Below are 16675 nucleotides of genomic sequence, written 5' to 3'. Positions count from 1 at the left end.
GAATCCTATGGACAGAGGAGCCTTGCAGGCTATAGTCCATGGGGTTGCAAAAGAGTCGGACACGACTGAGCGACTGAGCACACACGGAGAAACAACATTCAGTAAAAGAAACAACATTTAAAAATCCATCAAATCAGGGACTTCCTTGGTGGTCCAATGGTTAAGAACCTGCCTGTCATCTCAGGGGTCACGGGTTCTTATCCCTGGTGCGGGACTAAGATCCCACATGCCACAAAGCAACTAAACCTGGAGGCCACAGTTAGAGAAAAGCCCTCGAGCTGCAAAAAAGGATCCTGAATGCCACAGCCAGGACCTGATGCAGCCAAATGACTAAATGTTAAAAATTCCTTCAAATCCTTCTAGGTCAAGGGCAGGCTTTTGATACACCCAAGTGGTCTTATATTTGAAGGTCACGGAGAGAGTAGAAGACTGCTGATGAGAAAACTGGTTGCAGTGACTTAGGGTAGGAAAGAGGGAAACTCTCTCATGGCTTCCTCCGATTTTTTGAGGACGGAAGAACCCACATGCACTAAATAAATGATGGATGAGGCATACTGAGCATGGGGCACACGGGATCTATCCGAAAGCATGGTGCAGTCAACCGTTATGGACCAGATTGTGCTTCCCCCAATTCACATGTTAAAGCCCTCACGCTTAATGCGACTGTGGAGAAAGGAGCTCCAAGGAGGGAATTAAGGTAAAATGAGGTCACAGGGAGCCCTACGGAACAGGCCTGGAAGGGAAAGAGACACCAGAGATCTCTCTCTCACTCATGCACAGAGAGAAGGCAGCCATCTGCAAACTAAGCAGAGAGGCCTCAGGGGAAATCAAACTGGCCAAGGCTTTGATCTTGGACTGCCAGCCTCCAGAACTGTGAGAAAGAATTCTGCTGTTTAAGATACCTGGTCTATGGTATTTTATCATGGCAGCCTGAGTGGACTAGACACCCACCTAGTCATATCCAGATCAAAGGAAGACCACAGGTCAGAACAGCTTTCTCTAAGGGATTTTTATTGCTTTCTTCCTTCTGTTTTTTTTTTTTGGAAAGGTGATAGCTGAAGATGAGAAAAGGAGGATAAATTGCCAGTGGGTCACCACGAATGCGTACTGAATTTCAGGTCCTGCCCCTCTCATAAAAAGGACAAGGAAGTGATCTCTGGCAAATGTGAGGCAGTCCAAGATTGAAGAGAATACATGACGTTCAGGGCTTTTCATTTTCTTTACTTTTTCGGGCCATTTGCCGAGAAAGTTCTCAAGTATTCTCCTTGACTATCTGACTTCACTCTAGGTGAAGGGAAAAACCCAAATGACCATATCCTCTGTGTCTAAGACATTTGCAGTTATGCCATCTATTCACTTTGGGAGAAAAAAACAGATGGTGTATGATTTCTATGCCAAGTCTCCACAGGATTCTTTAAGAAGCAAAAAATATAATTTGCATTCCCAGGTGGCTTAGACGGTAAAGAATCTGCCTGCAATGCAGGAGATCGGAGTTTGATCCCTGGGATGGAAAGATTCCTTGGAGAAGGGAATGGCAACCCACTCCAGTATTCTTGACTGGAGAATCCCATGGACACAGAAGCCTGGTAGGCTATACAGTCCATGGGTCGCCAAAAGTCAGGCACGACTGAGTGACTAACACTTTTACCACTACTTTCATGATCCAAAAAAATACACACACTGTTGATTAACAGAGTGAGATGCTCTTGGGTCTCACATCTGGAGTCGGTACCCAGTGTTTCTTGTCTTGGTAATTTTTTGCTAATTCTCTGAGAAGACACACACTTCCTGGGCTAATGTTAGGTTCTCTGACAATCCTCCGAAATTAAGCTTTACTATTTGTCATTTAAAATGCTGACAACTCCAGGTGTATTATGTCAATTTCCCCTTTCATCTCTTATTAAAATAATATCACTTTAGATTTGAAAAGAGCCTAAATGAGTAATTTCTTTGAGTAAAACATCAGTATCAACAATAGAAAGTGAAAAATCTAAAGAGGGAAGAAACGATTCTGGTAGGTAGAATAGGAAATTCAGTTTCTGAAAGAGCAAATTAAAGAGGAAACGGGGAAAATATTGAAAGCGACAGCATTTTCTGACTGGAGCCTGCCCTATGCTTGTTCATGTCTTTCAGATATAGGTAATCAAAGTTAATAAGCCATTTATGCCAATCCCTTTTCACAGCTAATAAGAAGTCTTAACGTGGATAAAGAAAACATAGCCATCAATCCTGTCACAGCTAAACAAATTCTCAATGAATTTGAACTTCAAGGTTAATAATGCTTCACTTTAATATTGTACATAATCACTGCTTTGGAAATAAGCACCACTAGAAACCCACATGGTAAATTTACCAGGACATATTAATTTTCCATGACAACAATGGCCATTCTTCTGTGTTCAAGACCAACATAAATATAATTTAAACCTTTAAGAATTCTTTGTATTTTTGCTGTTTCATACAAGCATGCATTTTAAAACTTTTTAATATTTAAGAATCACCTGGGGAGGTAAGGGGCTTCCCAGGTGGCGCTAGTAGTAAAGAATCTGCCTGCCAATGCAGGAGACACAAGAGAAGACCCAGGGCTTCGATTCCTGGGTTGGGAAAATCCCCTGGAGGGCATGGCAACCAACTCCAGTATTCTTACCTGGAGACTCCCATGGACAGAGGAGCCTGGGGGGCTACAGTCCATAGGGTCGCAAAGAATCAGACACAACTGAAGCAACTTAATTTCTCTTTTCATACCTAAAAGGAGGAACCTCAGGTATAAGAAAACTTCTCCATCGAGATGGAAAGGCACTGAAGTGTTGGGAAATTGGTTTTCTGACAAAAGGCAAGAAAAATAAAGCAGACACTTAGCCTATAAACAGCCTATAAACTTGGAATATCTCCTGGCAGGGCCTGAATACTGGATTAAAAAGGAACTCTTCCCAGACCCCATCTATTCCCACTTTTCCTGAAACAGAATTTTTTTTCTGTTTTCCTCATGATAACTGCCATTGCCAACAACAGTCTGGAAAATGTTCAGATTGATTCTTAGCAGTACGTGTTAGTCGCTCAGTTGTGTCCGACTTTTTGCGACCCCATGGACTGTAGCCTGAGGCTCCTCTGTCCGTGGGATTCTCCAGGTAAGAATCCTGGAGTGGGTTGCCATGCCCTCCTCCAGGGAATCTTCCTGACCCAGGGATGGAACCTAGGTCTCCTGCGTTGCAGGCAGATTCTTTACCACCTGAGCCACCAGGGAACCAGGGGTGCTATTCCTGTAATTATTAGTATTATCCTCAAAACACTTAAATTTGGCTGGTTTGCTTCAAGAGTTCATTCTCAGTATAAAAAAAAAAAAATTGCAAAGGACTTGTTTTGACAGACAACAACCACCTTAAAAAAAACAGGAGGAGGGCAGCAACAGTGCATTAGGCAATATCTCCTTTCTTTTTTACAGCATAACAAAGAAATTGAGAGCTCGAGGGTTATAGGCGACTATTAAATTTTGGAAGGAAAAACAGAGATGGCCTAACAGTTCATTGCTCAATTAGGCTTGGAACTTAAACCATTTCCACCTAAGTTTCTTGAAATATTTTCCAGCCAACATCACGTATTGTAATTTCCCTATAATTTTAGGGGCACTGAACTCCAAAATGAGAGAAATATAAACTGAAGAGGAGTCTTGAGAAGGGGAACCCAGGTCTGCTGCATGTCATTTGTCCTTTATAGTTGCTTTAAAGGCTGTGCGCGCGCTGTGTTAAGTGGCTTCAGGCATATCTGACTCTTTGTGACCCCATGGACTGCAGCCCTCCAGGCTCCTCTGTCCATGGGGCTCTCCAGGCAAGAATACTGGAGTGGGTGCCACGCCCTCCTCCAGGGTAGGTCTTCTCAGTGGCTGAGACACTAAAGAATCTGCCTTGATCCCCGGGTCGGGAAGATCCCCTGAAGAAGTAAATGGCATCCCACTCCAGTATTCTTACCTGGAGAATTCCATGGACAGAGGAGCCTGGCAGGCTACAGTCTGTGGGGCTGCAAAGAGGAGGACACGACTGAGCGACTAAGACTTCTGACTTTCCTCCAGGGGATGTTCCCGACACGGGGGCTGAACCCACATCTCTTAAGTCTCCTGCACTGGCAGGCGGGGTCTTTACCACCAGCGCCACTGTTTTAAAGGCAGTGATGCTTATTTACAACACTAGTCCCGAGGGGTTTCAAGTGATGGTGGAAATGTCCCTCCCCTCTTCACAGGCGGGCCAGGGTACCTGGAGAAAGGAATATGGCGAGTGTGAGCAAACTCCTCCGGGAGATAGTGAAGGAAGGGAAGGCTGGTGTGTTGTAGTCCATGGGGTCCAAATGAGTCAGACGTGACTTAGTGACTGAACGACAGCCATAGTGTCAAATTAGAAAAGACTGTACATTTTAATTAGGGAGAGGCAAGTGGTTCCAAAAGAAGGTTACACTCACTACTGATCAAGAGTTTAGGAAGTTGCTTTTCACTTAGCTTGCTATGACAGGGTATGGAAGGTTTTAAAAATTATCAATTTGATAATTTAAAAAGTTATATTTTGACTTTTAGTATCTGATCATGAGAAGGTGTACATCTTTTCATCTGGGACTACTTAGCAACTGTGCATCTTTTTCTGGGAAGTGGAGCTGTTGTTGAATTAATCAAATATATATTTTCATTTAGGTTTTGTCAAACACTTTTTGTAACATATAGTTTTCATCATGTGAATTTAGGACATAACAGTATGGGTAAATCTAAATGGCTTATAGGTGGGTTAGAATAGATGCTCACCCATTTCTTAATTTTTCGTAAGTTGAATACATTCTAAATCAGTAATTCTTAAAAGTCTGCATGCATCAGAGTCACCTAGACAGCCTGTTAAAAGCCACTTTGCTAGTTCCTCAGCCCAGCATTGCTGAATCAGGAGGTCAGGGGTGGGACCAGAGAATGTGAATTTCGAGTGAGTTTCCAAGGGAAGCTGTGGTTTCCAAGAGCCATAATTCTTCCAACTGAAGACTGGTATTTGTAATACCTACTTGTACCCTGTGATTTGTTTCAAGAGAAATGAATGCAGAAGAAATCTGATTCACACCCTTCAAAGAGCTTATAATTAGCACATGGCAATTAGTTGACATGCACACATCAAAGTGGGCTTTTCAGGTAGTGTAGTGGCAACCCACTCCAGTGTTCTTGCCTGGAGAATCCCAGGGATGGGGGAGCCTGGTGGGCTTCCATCTATGGGGTCGCACAGAGTCGGACACGACTGAAGTGACTTAGCAGCAGCAGCAGTGGTAAAGAACTGCCTGTCAAGGTAGGAGACCTGGGTTTGATCCCTGGGTCAGGAAGATCCCGTGGATAAGGTAATGGCTACCCACTCCAGTATTCTTACCTGGAGAATCCCATGGACAGAGGAGCCTAGCTGGCTGCAGTCCATGGAGTCGAAAAGAGTCAGACACAACTGAGCGACTGAGCAAGCACATGCACCCATCAAAGCAACAGCATGCACACATATAAACAATGTGATCAGTGGACAGATGCTTTGTGCTAATTAAAGTTTTAAGGGAGAGGTAACAAGAGAGTTGGGGTTTTGGAAGCCCAGAAAGATCTCAAAAGGCCAAGATTGGGCAGATGGAACAGCATATTTAAACATATCCAGGGCTGGGTACAAAAGGTCAGTCTTCCTGGAGGCTCATGAAGATGAATAAAGGGGTTAACTATTTACTTCACTTGTCCAAGTTTATTGTGAGCATCAAATGAGTCTCAAAAAACAGAAAAGAAGAAAGAGAAATAAAGGAAAGCCAGTCATCAAAAGACACCAGAGTAATAATATCAACTTTGGGAAAAAAATCTGCAAAATCTTTCATTAAATTATTTTTCTTTCCATTTCTTTCTTTTTTCTCTATATATTTGAGTGGCAGTAAATAAACTGTGCCTTTGCAGTCATGAAAATGATTCTCTCCCCTGGCTTGGGAGATGACTTAATGATGTGTATGATGTGAAGGGCTCCAGCCACTGACATTCACAGAGCTAAACACTAAGGCAGATCCCTCGCAAATGGTTAAGACCTAGCTGAGTACTATTATTTTGTGTTTTCAGAGAAATGTGTGCTTGTTCTGCACAGAGTAACCGAATGACAATTACACAGAAGAAGGCACATTTGTTGTCAGTTTACATGCGCTCGCATATGATTTCTAAGCCAATGCAGAATACAAATGTACCAAAAAATCCTGCAAAATGCACAATGTGGCTGACACTAAAATCCTTTATGAACACGTTCACATTGACTTAAGCATCCAAGGGTGTTGAGTCTTTGAGCTTGGGAAGCATTTACTCCTGAGGAACATATGCTAAAAGAGGGCCATTTCTTGTACCCATAATATTTTCAAAGAACAGGTGCCGAAGCCGAAGAAACAGCTTCCCAGTTTGGTTTAACTTGGGATCAGCAAGGAGGTGGGACAAATACTACTAGATACGGAGACACCAGAATAGACTCTGTCTCTAGTCTTATTAACCAGATGCACGACCTTGGACAGATTTAGAGTTTCTCTGAGTCAGTGAAATGATGGAGCTGAACTGGTTGAAGACTAGGTTCCCTTCGCCTCTAATTATCTTCAATAAGTGATGAAGGAAGTAAGGAATGGCTGCCAGATGATGCTACCTAATGCCAAGAGACATGCAATCAACATCCCTCAGCTTAATGAGAGAAGCCTCTCCTTCGACTGTGTTTATCCAAAGTCCCCCCAAGCAGATCCCAAATTATTCAGGTATGAAAGATTGTGCCCTGTGCCTGCAAAATGTCTGGTGACATGAGTATAATCTGAAATATGGGGAGAGTGTAATGAATGCTTATTGAAGACCCAACAGCCTTGGATTAATTTTTAGATGCCTTTGCTACTCACAATGGCAAATGATATAAATGTACATAGAGCTACTATTATTGTGAAAAATAAATATAACACAAATCTTACTATTTTAAGCATTTTTAAGTGCTTAAAAGCAGTTTCAGTGGCATTAAGTGTATTCATAATCATCAACACCCTCCATCTCTAGAACATTTCTATCTTTCCAAACTGAAACTCTGTACTCATTACAGATTAATCCCCTATTCCCTCCTCCCCCCAGGCCCTGACAACCACCATTTTACGTCATCTCTATAAATTTATTATTCTAGACGCCTCATACACGATGGATTGAAAACATGGAAGCTTTCACAAATCTGCATCTCATACTTATGCAGGAGCCATGTTAATCTTTTCTGTATTGTTCCAATTTTAGTATATTTGCTGCCGAAGTAAGCATCACGTTATACTTCTGAAGGCCTCTAATACTTCCCTGAAATCATTAAGAGTAGTGACCAAGAATTAAGGCGTTATCTAGTGATAGCTCAGTGGTAATGATAAAGTTAGTCTTCTTTTTATTTGACTAAAGCGGTTTGATTAGAAAACTCTAATAATGTAACAGTTATAACTATTACCAGTGTGTCATATATAAAAATTTTAGGACACTGCTTTTTGGTATCATGGGAAACATAAGCAGCAAGAAGTATATGCTATCAGGTCACAGTCAGGAGGTAAAGAAAAAGTTTTAATGTAATAAAGGTCACAGTATGAATGTTTTCAAGTCGAGCCCCACCACAGTACTTTTCTTATAATGTAAGTCACATCAAAAAGGCTATTTCGGCAACTTTCCTTTCTATCACATATGCTGACTGTCATTTGAGTGTGTGTGCATGCATGCTAAGTCACTTCAGTTCTGTCCAACTCTCTGTGACACCATGGGCTGTAGCTTGCCCACCAGGCTCCTCTGTCCATGGAATTTTCCGGGGAAGAATAGTGGAGTCGGTTGCCATGTTCTCCTCCAGGCGATCTTCTCGTTGCAGGGATTGAACCCATGTCTTTCATGTCTCCTGCACTGGCAGGCAGATTCTTTACCACTAGGGCCACCTGGGAAGCCCATCATTTGAGAGCAAACCCATTTTAATTATTTCAAGCCTCAGTCATCATCAAGAAAACAAAGGTTTTTCCAAAAGAGTTATTCATTTAGAACTTCAAACAGCAGCTCCTCTCACTCATTTAGAATTTCAAACAGCAGTTTCTCTCTGAACGTCCCCCACCTTTGCTCCAAACCTAGAATGTGAAATTTGGTTTGCTTCTAAATAAAAACAATCTCCTAAATAAAAGGGTATAAAATGCTAATAAGTATAATCATATTAATATGAAATGTTCCCTGTGGCACTGCACTCCCAGATCTCCAGTTTTCATGATTCGGGAAATTCTTTATAACTTGGCAAAGCTTCAGAAGCAACTAGCTACAGCCCCAGCTTCCCCTCCACTCTGCCAGCCTCTGAAAGAGAAGGGAATGAATTGTTCGCCAAGGCACGCAGGCTGGTTCAGCCTCTGGCTTCTGAGAGGCGTGAAACTTGCAGCTGGCCCGTCTTCCTTCTCTCAGATGACAAAGTCTCTGGTCTCTATTGACCCTGCTGCTGCTGCTAAGTCGCTTCAGTCGCGTCCGACTCTGTGTGACCCCATAGACGGCAGCCCGCCAGGCTCCCCCGTCCCTGGGATTCTCCAGGCAAGAACACTGGAGTGGGTTGCCATTGCCTTCTCCGTCCACTGACCTTGCTGCTGCTAAGTCACTTCAATCGTGTCCGACTCTGTGTGACCCCATAGACGGAAGCCCACCAGGCTCCCCCGTCCCTGGGATTCTCTAGGCAAGAACACTGGAGTGGGTTGCCATTTCCTTCTCCAATGTGTGAAAGTGAAAAGTGCAAGTGAAGTCGCTCAGTCATGTCTGACCCTTAGCGACCCCATGGACTGCAGCCCACCAGGCTCCTCCATCCATGGGATTTTCTAGGCAAGAGTGCTGGAGTGGGTTGCCATTGCCTTCTCCGCCACTGACCTTAGAAGCAGCTTTATCAAGTTCCACGTTTAAGAAGGAGTTGAATACACAATTCCTCTATTTGCTCTAAGCGTATGGGCAGACTCATCTAAATACCACCCAGACCAAAAACAAAGATACAGAGACATGCGAAAGACAAGACAAATGGTCACTATTTGCTGTTCCACAGAAATAATGAGATTGCACTCATGCTTCTATGAGCACATGTAGTTATAGTTATAAAAAATTTAAAACTTTAAATAGGCCATTTTCAACCCACTGTCTTAGATCAATGGATCTGCAATAGTAGTTGAAATTAAGTAACATCCTGACGTTGTTCTTCTGACCACTTTCTCACTCCAAGTCCAAAAGACTCTTTGAATAGCATTTTGATTCACACAATGTCAGCATTGCTTTGGACTTATGCCTCATAAACTGGAATGGGTTAACAGATCTCCTTTTTTCTTTTTTAAGGTTTCTTTTTGAAGTGGACCGTTTTTAACATCTTTATTGAATTGGTTACAATATTGTTTCTGCTTTATGTTTTGGTTTTTGGCCACAAGAGAGGCATATGGGATTTTAGCTCCCCGACCAGGGATTGAACCCACATACCCTGCACTGGAAGGCGAAGTTTTAACCACCAAACCACCAGGGAAATCCCCGATCTCCTGCTTTTGATGAGACATTATACTTTACTGTTTATTACTGACTTTCTAAAGCAGGCCATAGCATAGATGGCAGGAGAACAGTTAACAAAGAGTAGCAGAGGGTGGGCTTCCCTGGTGGCTCAGTGGTAAAAGAATCTGCTTGCAATGCAGGAGACAAAGGAGACCAGGGTTCCATCCCTGGGTCACAAAGATCCCTTGGAGGAGGAAATGGCAACCCACTCCAGTTTTCTTGCCTGGGATTTTCCAAGAGTCTGACATGACTGAGCACTGCACAGCACAGCAATGGAGCTTACTCAGGGAGTACACTGCAAAATTTGTTTCTGAGTTATGAGAAAGAGGCAAATTAACATTCCTTCCAAACTCTTTCTCACATGTAAACACATTCATCTTTTTTCCAGTTAGGCTTTGTGGAAATAGATTGCAAAATTAATCTCAATTTGAATGCATCTCCATATTCACAGCAGCAAATATCACTACCACTTTTCTTCTCTTTCAACATATGAACCTTGAAGGCAGCTGGCTGTGAAAGACAAGATAGCCAGCTCTTGTTCTCCGGTGTAACATCACTGGTTGTTCCCCAGAATCTACCCCCCGACCAAAAAATCAGACACATCTACTTCAGGGTTCCCTGCCAGAAACAGTCTAGGAGCCTCTACTGTGATCTGACTTCACGTCCCAATCATTTTAGATAGGAATTTTTCTTGAATTTTGATTCAAATTACAGGGCCATACATAAGAGCTGGTGAGTTCAGGGAAAACGCTGGAATTGCACCACGGATCATCACAGGCAGCCGCAGAGCTCGGGGAGGGAGGCAATGCCTCAGACTTCATCCACTTGGTTGAGGCACGCACGCGCACACACACACACACACACCAGAGAATGGCATGAAAACAGCCAAATCACACCAATGTGTCCGTGTGTCACAGTCATCATGATTTAAGGAAAAGTTCACATAGAAATTTCCTTGCACCTCAGGTAGGTTTGGAATAAAGGGTATCAGTGTGCTAAATCAGTTTTCCTGCTGCTTCTAAAGCTTAACCCTCTTACATGGGAACACATAATGGTTATCTCTTTAAGCAGTGGCAGTGTTTTAAAACTTCATTTAGAAAACTACAATAGGGCCTTAAAAACAGAAGACAATTAAAAGAAACCAGATTCTTTACTCATGTAGGTTATTACAGAACACTGAGAATCTGAAAAAGAATGAATATATGGATAACGGAATCATGCTGCTGTACACCTGAAACTAACACAGCATTGGAAATCAACTCTACTGCAATGAAAAAAACAAAAAAATCATAATAAGAACATCCCTGAATTGACCTACAGATTCAAGGTAATCCCTATTGAAATTTTGACTTTTTTGGATAGAAATAAAGAGAAAAGACTTTGAAATTCATATGGAAAAGCAAGGGACCCCAAACAGTCAAAGCAATCTTCAAAAAGAACAAAGGACGACTCACAGTGCATGACTTCAAAACTTATTACGGAGCTACAGTAATCAAAATAGTGTGGTCCATGATACATGCCCACTATTATAACAATAATAAGAATGTACACATAGAGCAAAGGAACAGAACTGAGAGTCAAGAAATAAACTCATACATCTCTGGTCAACTGATTTTTGACAAGGGTTCCAAGACCATTTAAAACAGAAAGAACAGATTTTTCAACAAATGGTGCTGGGACACTGGATATCCACATGTAAAAGAACGAAGCTGGACCCTTACCTCACACCATACATAAAAATGAACTCAAAATGAATCAAAGATCTAACTATAAGGATTAAACTATAAAACTCTTGGAAAGAAACATAGATGTATATTTGACCTTGGATTGGGCAATGGTTCTTAGCTATAATACTAAAGCATAAGCAACAGAAACAACAAATTGATAAACTGGACTTTATCAAAGTTTTATAATTTTGTGTGTTCAAAGGATATCAAAAGAGTAAAATAAACCTACAAAATGGGAGAAAATAGTTTCAAATTATATATTTAATGAGAGGTTAGTCTCCAGAAAAAAAAAAAACTTTTACAACTCAATAATAAAAAGGCAAAAAGCCCAATTAATAAAGCAAAAGATTTTAATAGACACCACTTAGCTATTTAGACTGAAAACACAATCCAGAGAACCACTGCAATGGCATAAAATAAACAATGTATTTTATATATAAGTCATCTAATAACTGCTAGGGTCCAATTGGATCGCAAGAAACAAGATCAGTATATCACACTATCAATAACCTCAGATATGCAGATGACACCACCCTTATGGCAGAAAGTGAAGAAGAACTAAAGAGCCTCTTGATGAAAGTGAAAGAGGAGAGTGAAAAAGCTGGCTTAAAGCTCAACATTCAGAAAACTATGAACATGGCATCTGGTCCCATCACTTCATGGGAAATAGATGGGGAAACAGTGGGAACAGTGGCTGACCTTATTTTTCTGGGCTCCAAAATCACTGCAGATGGTGACTGCAGCTATGAAATTAAAAGACGCTTGCTCCTTGGAAGGAAAGTTATGACCAACATAGATAGTATATTAAAAAGCAAAGACATTACTTTGCTAACAAAGGTCCATCTAGTCAAGGTTATGGTTTTTCCAGTGGTCATGTATGGATGTGAGAAAGCTGATCGCCAAAGAATTGATGCTTTTGAACTGTGGTGCTGGAGAAGACTCTTGAGAGTCCCTTGGACTGCAAGGAGATCCAACCAGAGTCCCTTGGACTGCAAGGAGATCCTAAAGGAGATCAGTCCTGGGTGTTCATTGGAAGGACTGATGCTGAAGTTGAAACTCCAATACTCTGGCCACCTGATGGGAAGAATTGACTAATTGGAAAAGACTCTGATGCTGGGAGGGATTGGGGGCAGGAGGAGACGGGGATGACAGAGAATGAGATGGCTGGATGGCATCACTGACTCGATGGACATGGGTTTGAGTGAACTCCGGGAGTTGGTGATGGACAGGGAGTCCTGGTGTGCTGAGATTCATGGGGTCGCAAAGAGTCGGACACAATTGAGCGACTGAACTGAACTGAACGTCTATAATCTGTCTGTCAGATGGAAGACATTACATTTGTTTTAAATTAAGCTTTTTGACATTCATTCTTCCTAGAAAAAAAAAATTCTTCTTTAAAAAAAAAATGCTAGAGGATTGAGTTTTCTTTTAAAATTATGGATCAGAAATACAGAAAAGAACATATTGGTTTGTCAGCAGGGAATATTATAAAAATTACCTGGGGAAACTGATGCTGTTTTTGTGAATAATTTCCATGTCAATAATTTACATATTTCAAGTTACACATGTCAACTTAGACACACACTGTATTTATAGATTCAATAATTAAACTGCCAAGAAAAAGACAGCTTACATATCATATTCAAAAAAGATATAGAGAGCTAAATGTCTACAAAGTACCAAACTAGCCACTATGAGTGAGTTAAATTCTTAAGCGCTGTAAACTCTTGAAACAGTTTTCAAATCGGCTGGATCTGAGGTATGAACCCATTAGCATTGACACGTCTATATTTTGCTGTTTAGAGATGTTTCAACATGGCGGTCAAAGCATCAGAAAACTGGGGTGCTACTGTCATAGTATACATTCTCATCTTGAAGATTAATATGCTTCTATGTAGGTCACTTGACAACATATTTTCATTTTCTCATAAAATTAGTGGTTCTATTTTGGAAGAGTGTCTGTTTTGCTATGAGGGGGCCAAAGATACACAGTTAGAGGGAGGCACATAAACACCAGTCAGAACTGCAATTCATGTGGTGATACTGGAGAAAATACGAATAAGGGGCTCTGAGACCACTGTAAAAGCAAGGGAAGAACATGTCTTTGGCAATTTATGAGAGAGATGAATGTCCTTACCTCCAATATTTGGCCACCTGATGCAAAGAGCGAACTCACCAGAAAAGACCCTGCTGCTGGGGAAGATTGAAGGCAAGAGGAGAAGAGGGCGGCAGAGGATGAGATGGTGAGGTAGCATCACTGACTCAACGGACATGGGTTTGAGCAAACTCAGCGCGATTGTGGAAGACAGAGGAGCCTGGCGTGCTACAGCCCATGGGGTTGTGAAGAGTCGGATACGACTTAGCAACTGAACAACAGCAACGACAGAATAACCAAATAGTTAAATCATCTCTAAAATAAAATATCTACATATGCATAAAAGTCATTTCTTATGAAAAGCAAAGAATAAGAACAGAGTAAGTTACTAGCTGTTTCACTTTATTTTTTTGGTTGTTCAGTCGCTAAGTTGTGTCTGCCTTTGTTCATTTTATTTACTTTTATGGTTTTTTTCTTCCTGATGGCCTTCCTTGACTAACAATTATATACAAGAATACTTAAAATTCTCAGTAGTAATGAATGTTCCTTTTTGTTGGTCTGGCAAGTGCTATAAATATTCTAATTTAAACCTAGCTTACTTTGGATTCATTAAATCCCCAAATCAATAGGTTTATTAGGAACAGAGAATGGAGACACTGTCCTTGAAATAAACATGCTCTATTTTCCCCAAAGAGCTGAAGAGTTTATCAAGAGGCCACAGTCAAATTGTAATAAAAAATTATAAGCATTCCTTCATTAACTGAGTTTCTTGATTTCCTTCCACATAGTTCAATCCTGCCCCATTCACCATGAATTTGTTCAGTCAGAGATGGAACTTCCAAAATCAGGTTTATAACAATTCATGCTTTTACTAATTTTGAATGCTAAAAGAAAAAAAACAAAACAAAACAGGGTATAAAACAATTGTGCCTTCCTTCCACTTTCCCTCTTCCTGACTTTCTCATAAATTGGTCATTACAACTTTTTGTGAAACACCCACCTCTTGAGAGCTGCGATGATTTTAGCCTTGAGGAAGCTACAAAATGAAGCACTTTGATAAGTAACCTCAGTGCTTACAGAAGAATAGAATTCTTTTTAGCATAGATTCAAGGAAGATTACCAAGGGTAGAAAAACCCAATCATTCTGACACAGCAAATCAACAAAGTAAAAACTGAGCTGAACAATAGTAGAGATGAAGGAATTCTGCCTCCAGGAAGAGCTGAAAGATGATTAAAATATGGACACTGAAAAGAGTCATATTTTCCTTACATTAATGATTCTATCATTTGCTGAATAAAAAAATAGTTCTAAGCAGTTATTTTAAATGAATAAGGGTTTTTCCCCCCTCTACAAACAATGCCTTAAGCCTTTCTTTACAGAAAACTTCATAATTTGTATGCAAATACCTTATTTTTAAAAAGGAAAACATTAAATAATAAATGACATGGCTGAGAACTTGCACATAATAATAACTCAAACTGAACTGAAAAATTATTATAAAGTAATAAATGGCATGCTTTTATAAGACTAATAATAGAGTAGTTCTGATAATTCATTCTTATTGGTAAAGCAAAGTAAATAAACAGATTCAGACCCTGGTTGATGGGACAGTCAAACCAGACAACATATTTAATAGATCAAGTGTCAAAATATATGAACTGGGCAGAAAACCAAATAGCAGAAGGTCATGGAAATGAGAGAGGATAATACTGTAAAATGTTATTCATTCCAGTGCTGAGAACTCTGCTTGGTTCTTTATTTTGATAGCTGTGCCAGCAGCGCCCACTTTATTGTCTTGATCAATTACAGCTGTAGAGAATGCTGTGGCTGAGGAAAGAGGTCTGTTCTATGCAACACTAGCTATGCTAGGTGCTAAGGAAGGCATTCAGGGTGGGTCTTCAGGGTCACAGAGGCCAACTGACCCTGTTAAGTTAAGGAGCATCTACCCTGTAGCCTGGGGATCTGCTTCAGCCTAAGCTAGGGGCTTCTCTGGTGGCTCAGCAGTAAAGAATCTGCTGGCAATACAGGAGGTATGGGTGATGCCAGTTTGATCTCTGGATTGGGAAGATCTTCTGGATGAGGAAATGGCTACCCACTCCAGTATTCTTGCCAGGAAAATCCCATGGACAGAGGAGCCTGGTGGGCTACAGTCCACGGGGTCACAAAGGGTTGGACACGACTGAGAGACTGAGCACGCACGCACAAGCTATGAAGACTAATACCCACGGAGTAGCAGATCCTCGGCTGGATCCCAAGGATACGAGCATGCCCAAGGTATGTCCAGAAAGAGCTCACAGGATGAGGGGGGCTGGTGAACATGTCCACAATTAAACACAAAACAGACTATGGTACTCGAGGTGGATACCTGGTGCTTTAGACACTGAGGATCTAGAAGAGAATCCTAGAAGAGACACTGAGGATCTAGAAAAGAATTCTACTGAATTGAGAGTAGAAAAGTGGGTAGCAGAGACAGAATAAATCTCAGACTCATGCAGACCTTGGCTCCAATGCCACTTTCCTCACTTTAACCATCGGTCAAGGGCAAGTCTGTGACCTCTCTCTTTGGGTTCAGTTTCTTGGATCGTAAGTTGGGGGTGCAGACACTGAATTCACCAGAGCCGTCACTGGCACATGTGGTACTTCTGTGTGAAACACAAGAAAGCTCTGCTTCATGTGGAAAGTGAGAGTGTTAGTCACGCGATCTCGGGGACTGGAGCCCGCCAGGGTCCTTTGTCCACGGAGTTCTCCAGGCAAGAACACTGGACTGGGTTGCCATGCCCTCCTCCTCCAGGGGATCTTCCTGACTCAGGGATGGAACCTGGGTATCCTGCATTGCAGGCAGATTCTTTACCATCTGACACAGCGATACTAATGAATGAAGGTCAGTCACACTCTGTCCCTAAACCACCTGCCACATCTGCATATGATGACCCTGAACCTCAGCAAGGGTGGACTTTCATGAAGAACCCGGGCCAGCAACATCATCGGTAAGACATAGGCATCAGTTTGCTATATAGCTGTCACTCAAACACCAGCGCTTCCACCTGGCTTCCTATGCAAATGAGTCAAGGGTTTCTGGGCGTGTGGACACGTCAGCTGAGCACCGGAGGATGCTGCTTTTCAAGCAAGGAAGAACCATGTGCAGGTGGTCTTTTCATTTCAGTAGGAACTCAGCTCTGAAGAGTCTGGGCAGGAGGGAACCGTGGTAAGACAAGAGGCAGGATGACCCGTTGAGAGTCCAGTGGAACTCATGTGAGGATGAGGATCTGAGCTAACAATGAGGGTTTCCAGAGAAGGCAGTCCTC

The 16675-nt window shown here is 41.7% G+C and overlaps 1 protein-coding gene and 1 non-coding gene across 7 annotated transcripts in view; both read right to left on the bottom strand.

The window, feature by feature from the left end:
• APP (amyloid beta precursor protein) overlaps window positions 1-16675 on the bottom strand; it is a 305975-nt gene that overhangs the window by 45790 nt on the left and 243510 nt on the right. The window lies entirely within an intron of this gene.
• On the bottom strand, window positions 7185-7291 carry LOC129554107 (U6 spliceosomal RNA). The gene has a single exon (XR_008685565.1). It is a non-coding gene; the product is annotated as a U6 spliceosomal RNA (small nuclear RNA).

The sequence above is a fragment of the Moschus berezovskii genome, chromosome 1, assembly GCF_049115385.1.
Source record: "Moschus berezovskii isolate FMDL1 chromosome 1, NW_MosBer_1.0, whole genome shotgun sequence".
NCBI classification, from domain to species: Eukaryota; Metazoa; Chordata; class Mammalia; order Artiodactyla; family Moschidae; genus Moschus; species Moschus berezovskii.
Note: the sequence above shows the minus strand (reverse complement) of the source record. Positions and strands in the feature narration are given on the sequence as shown.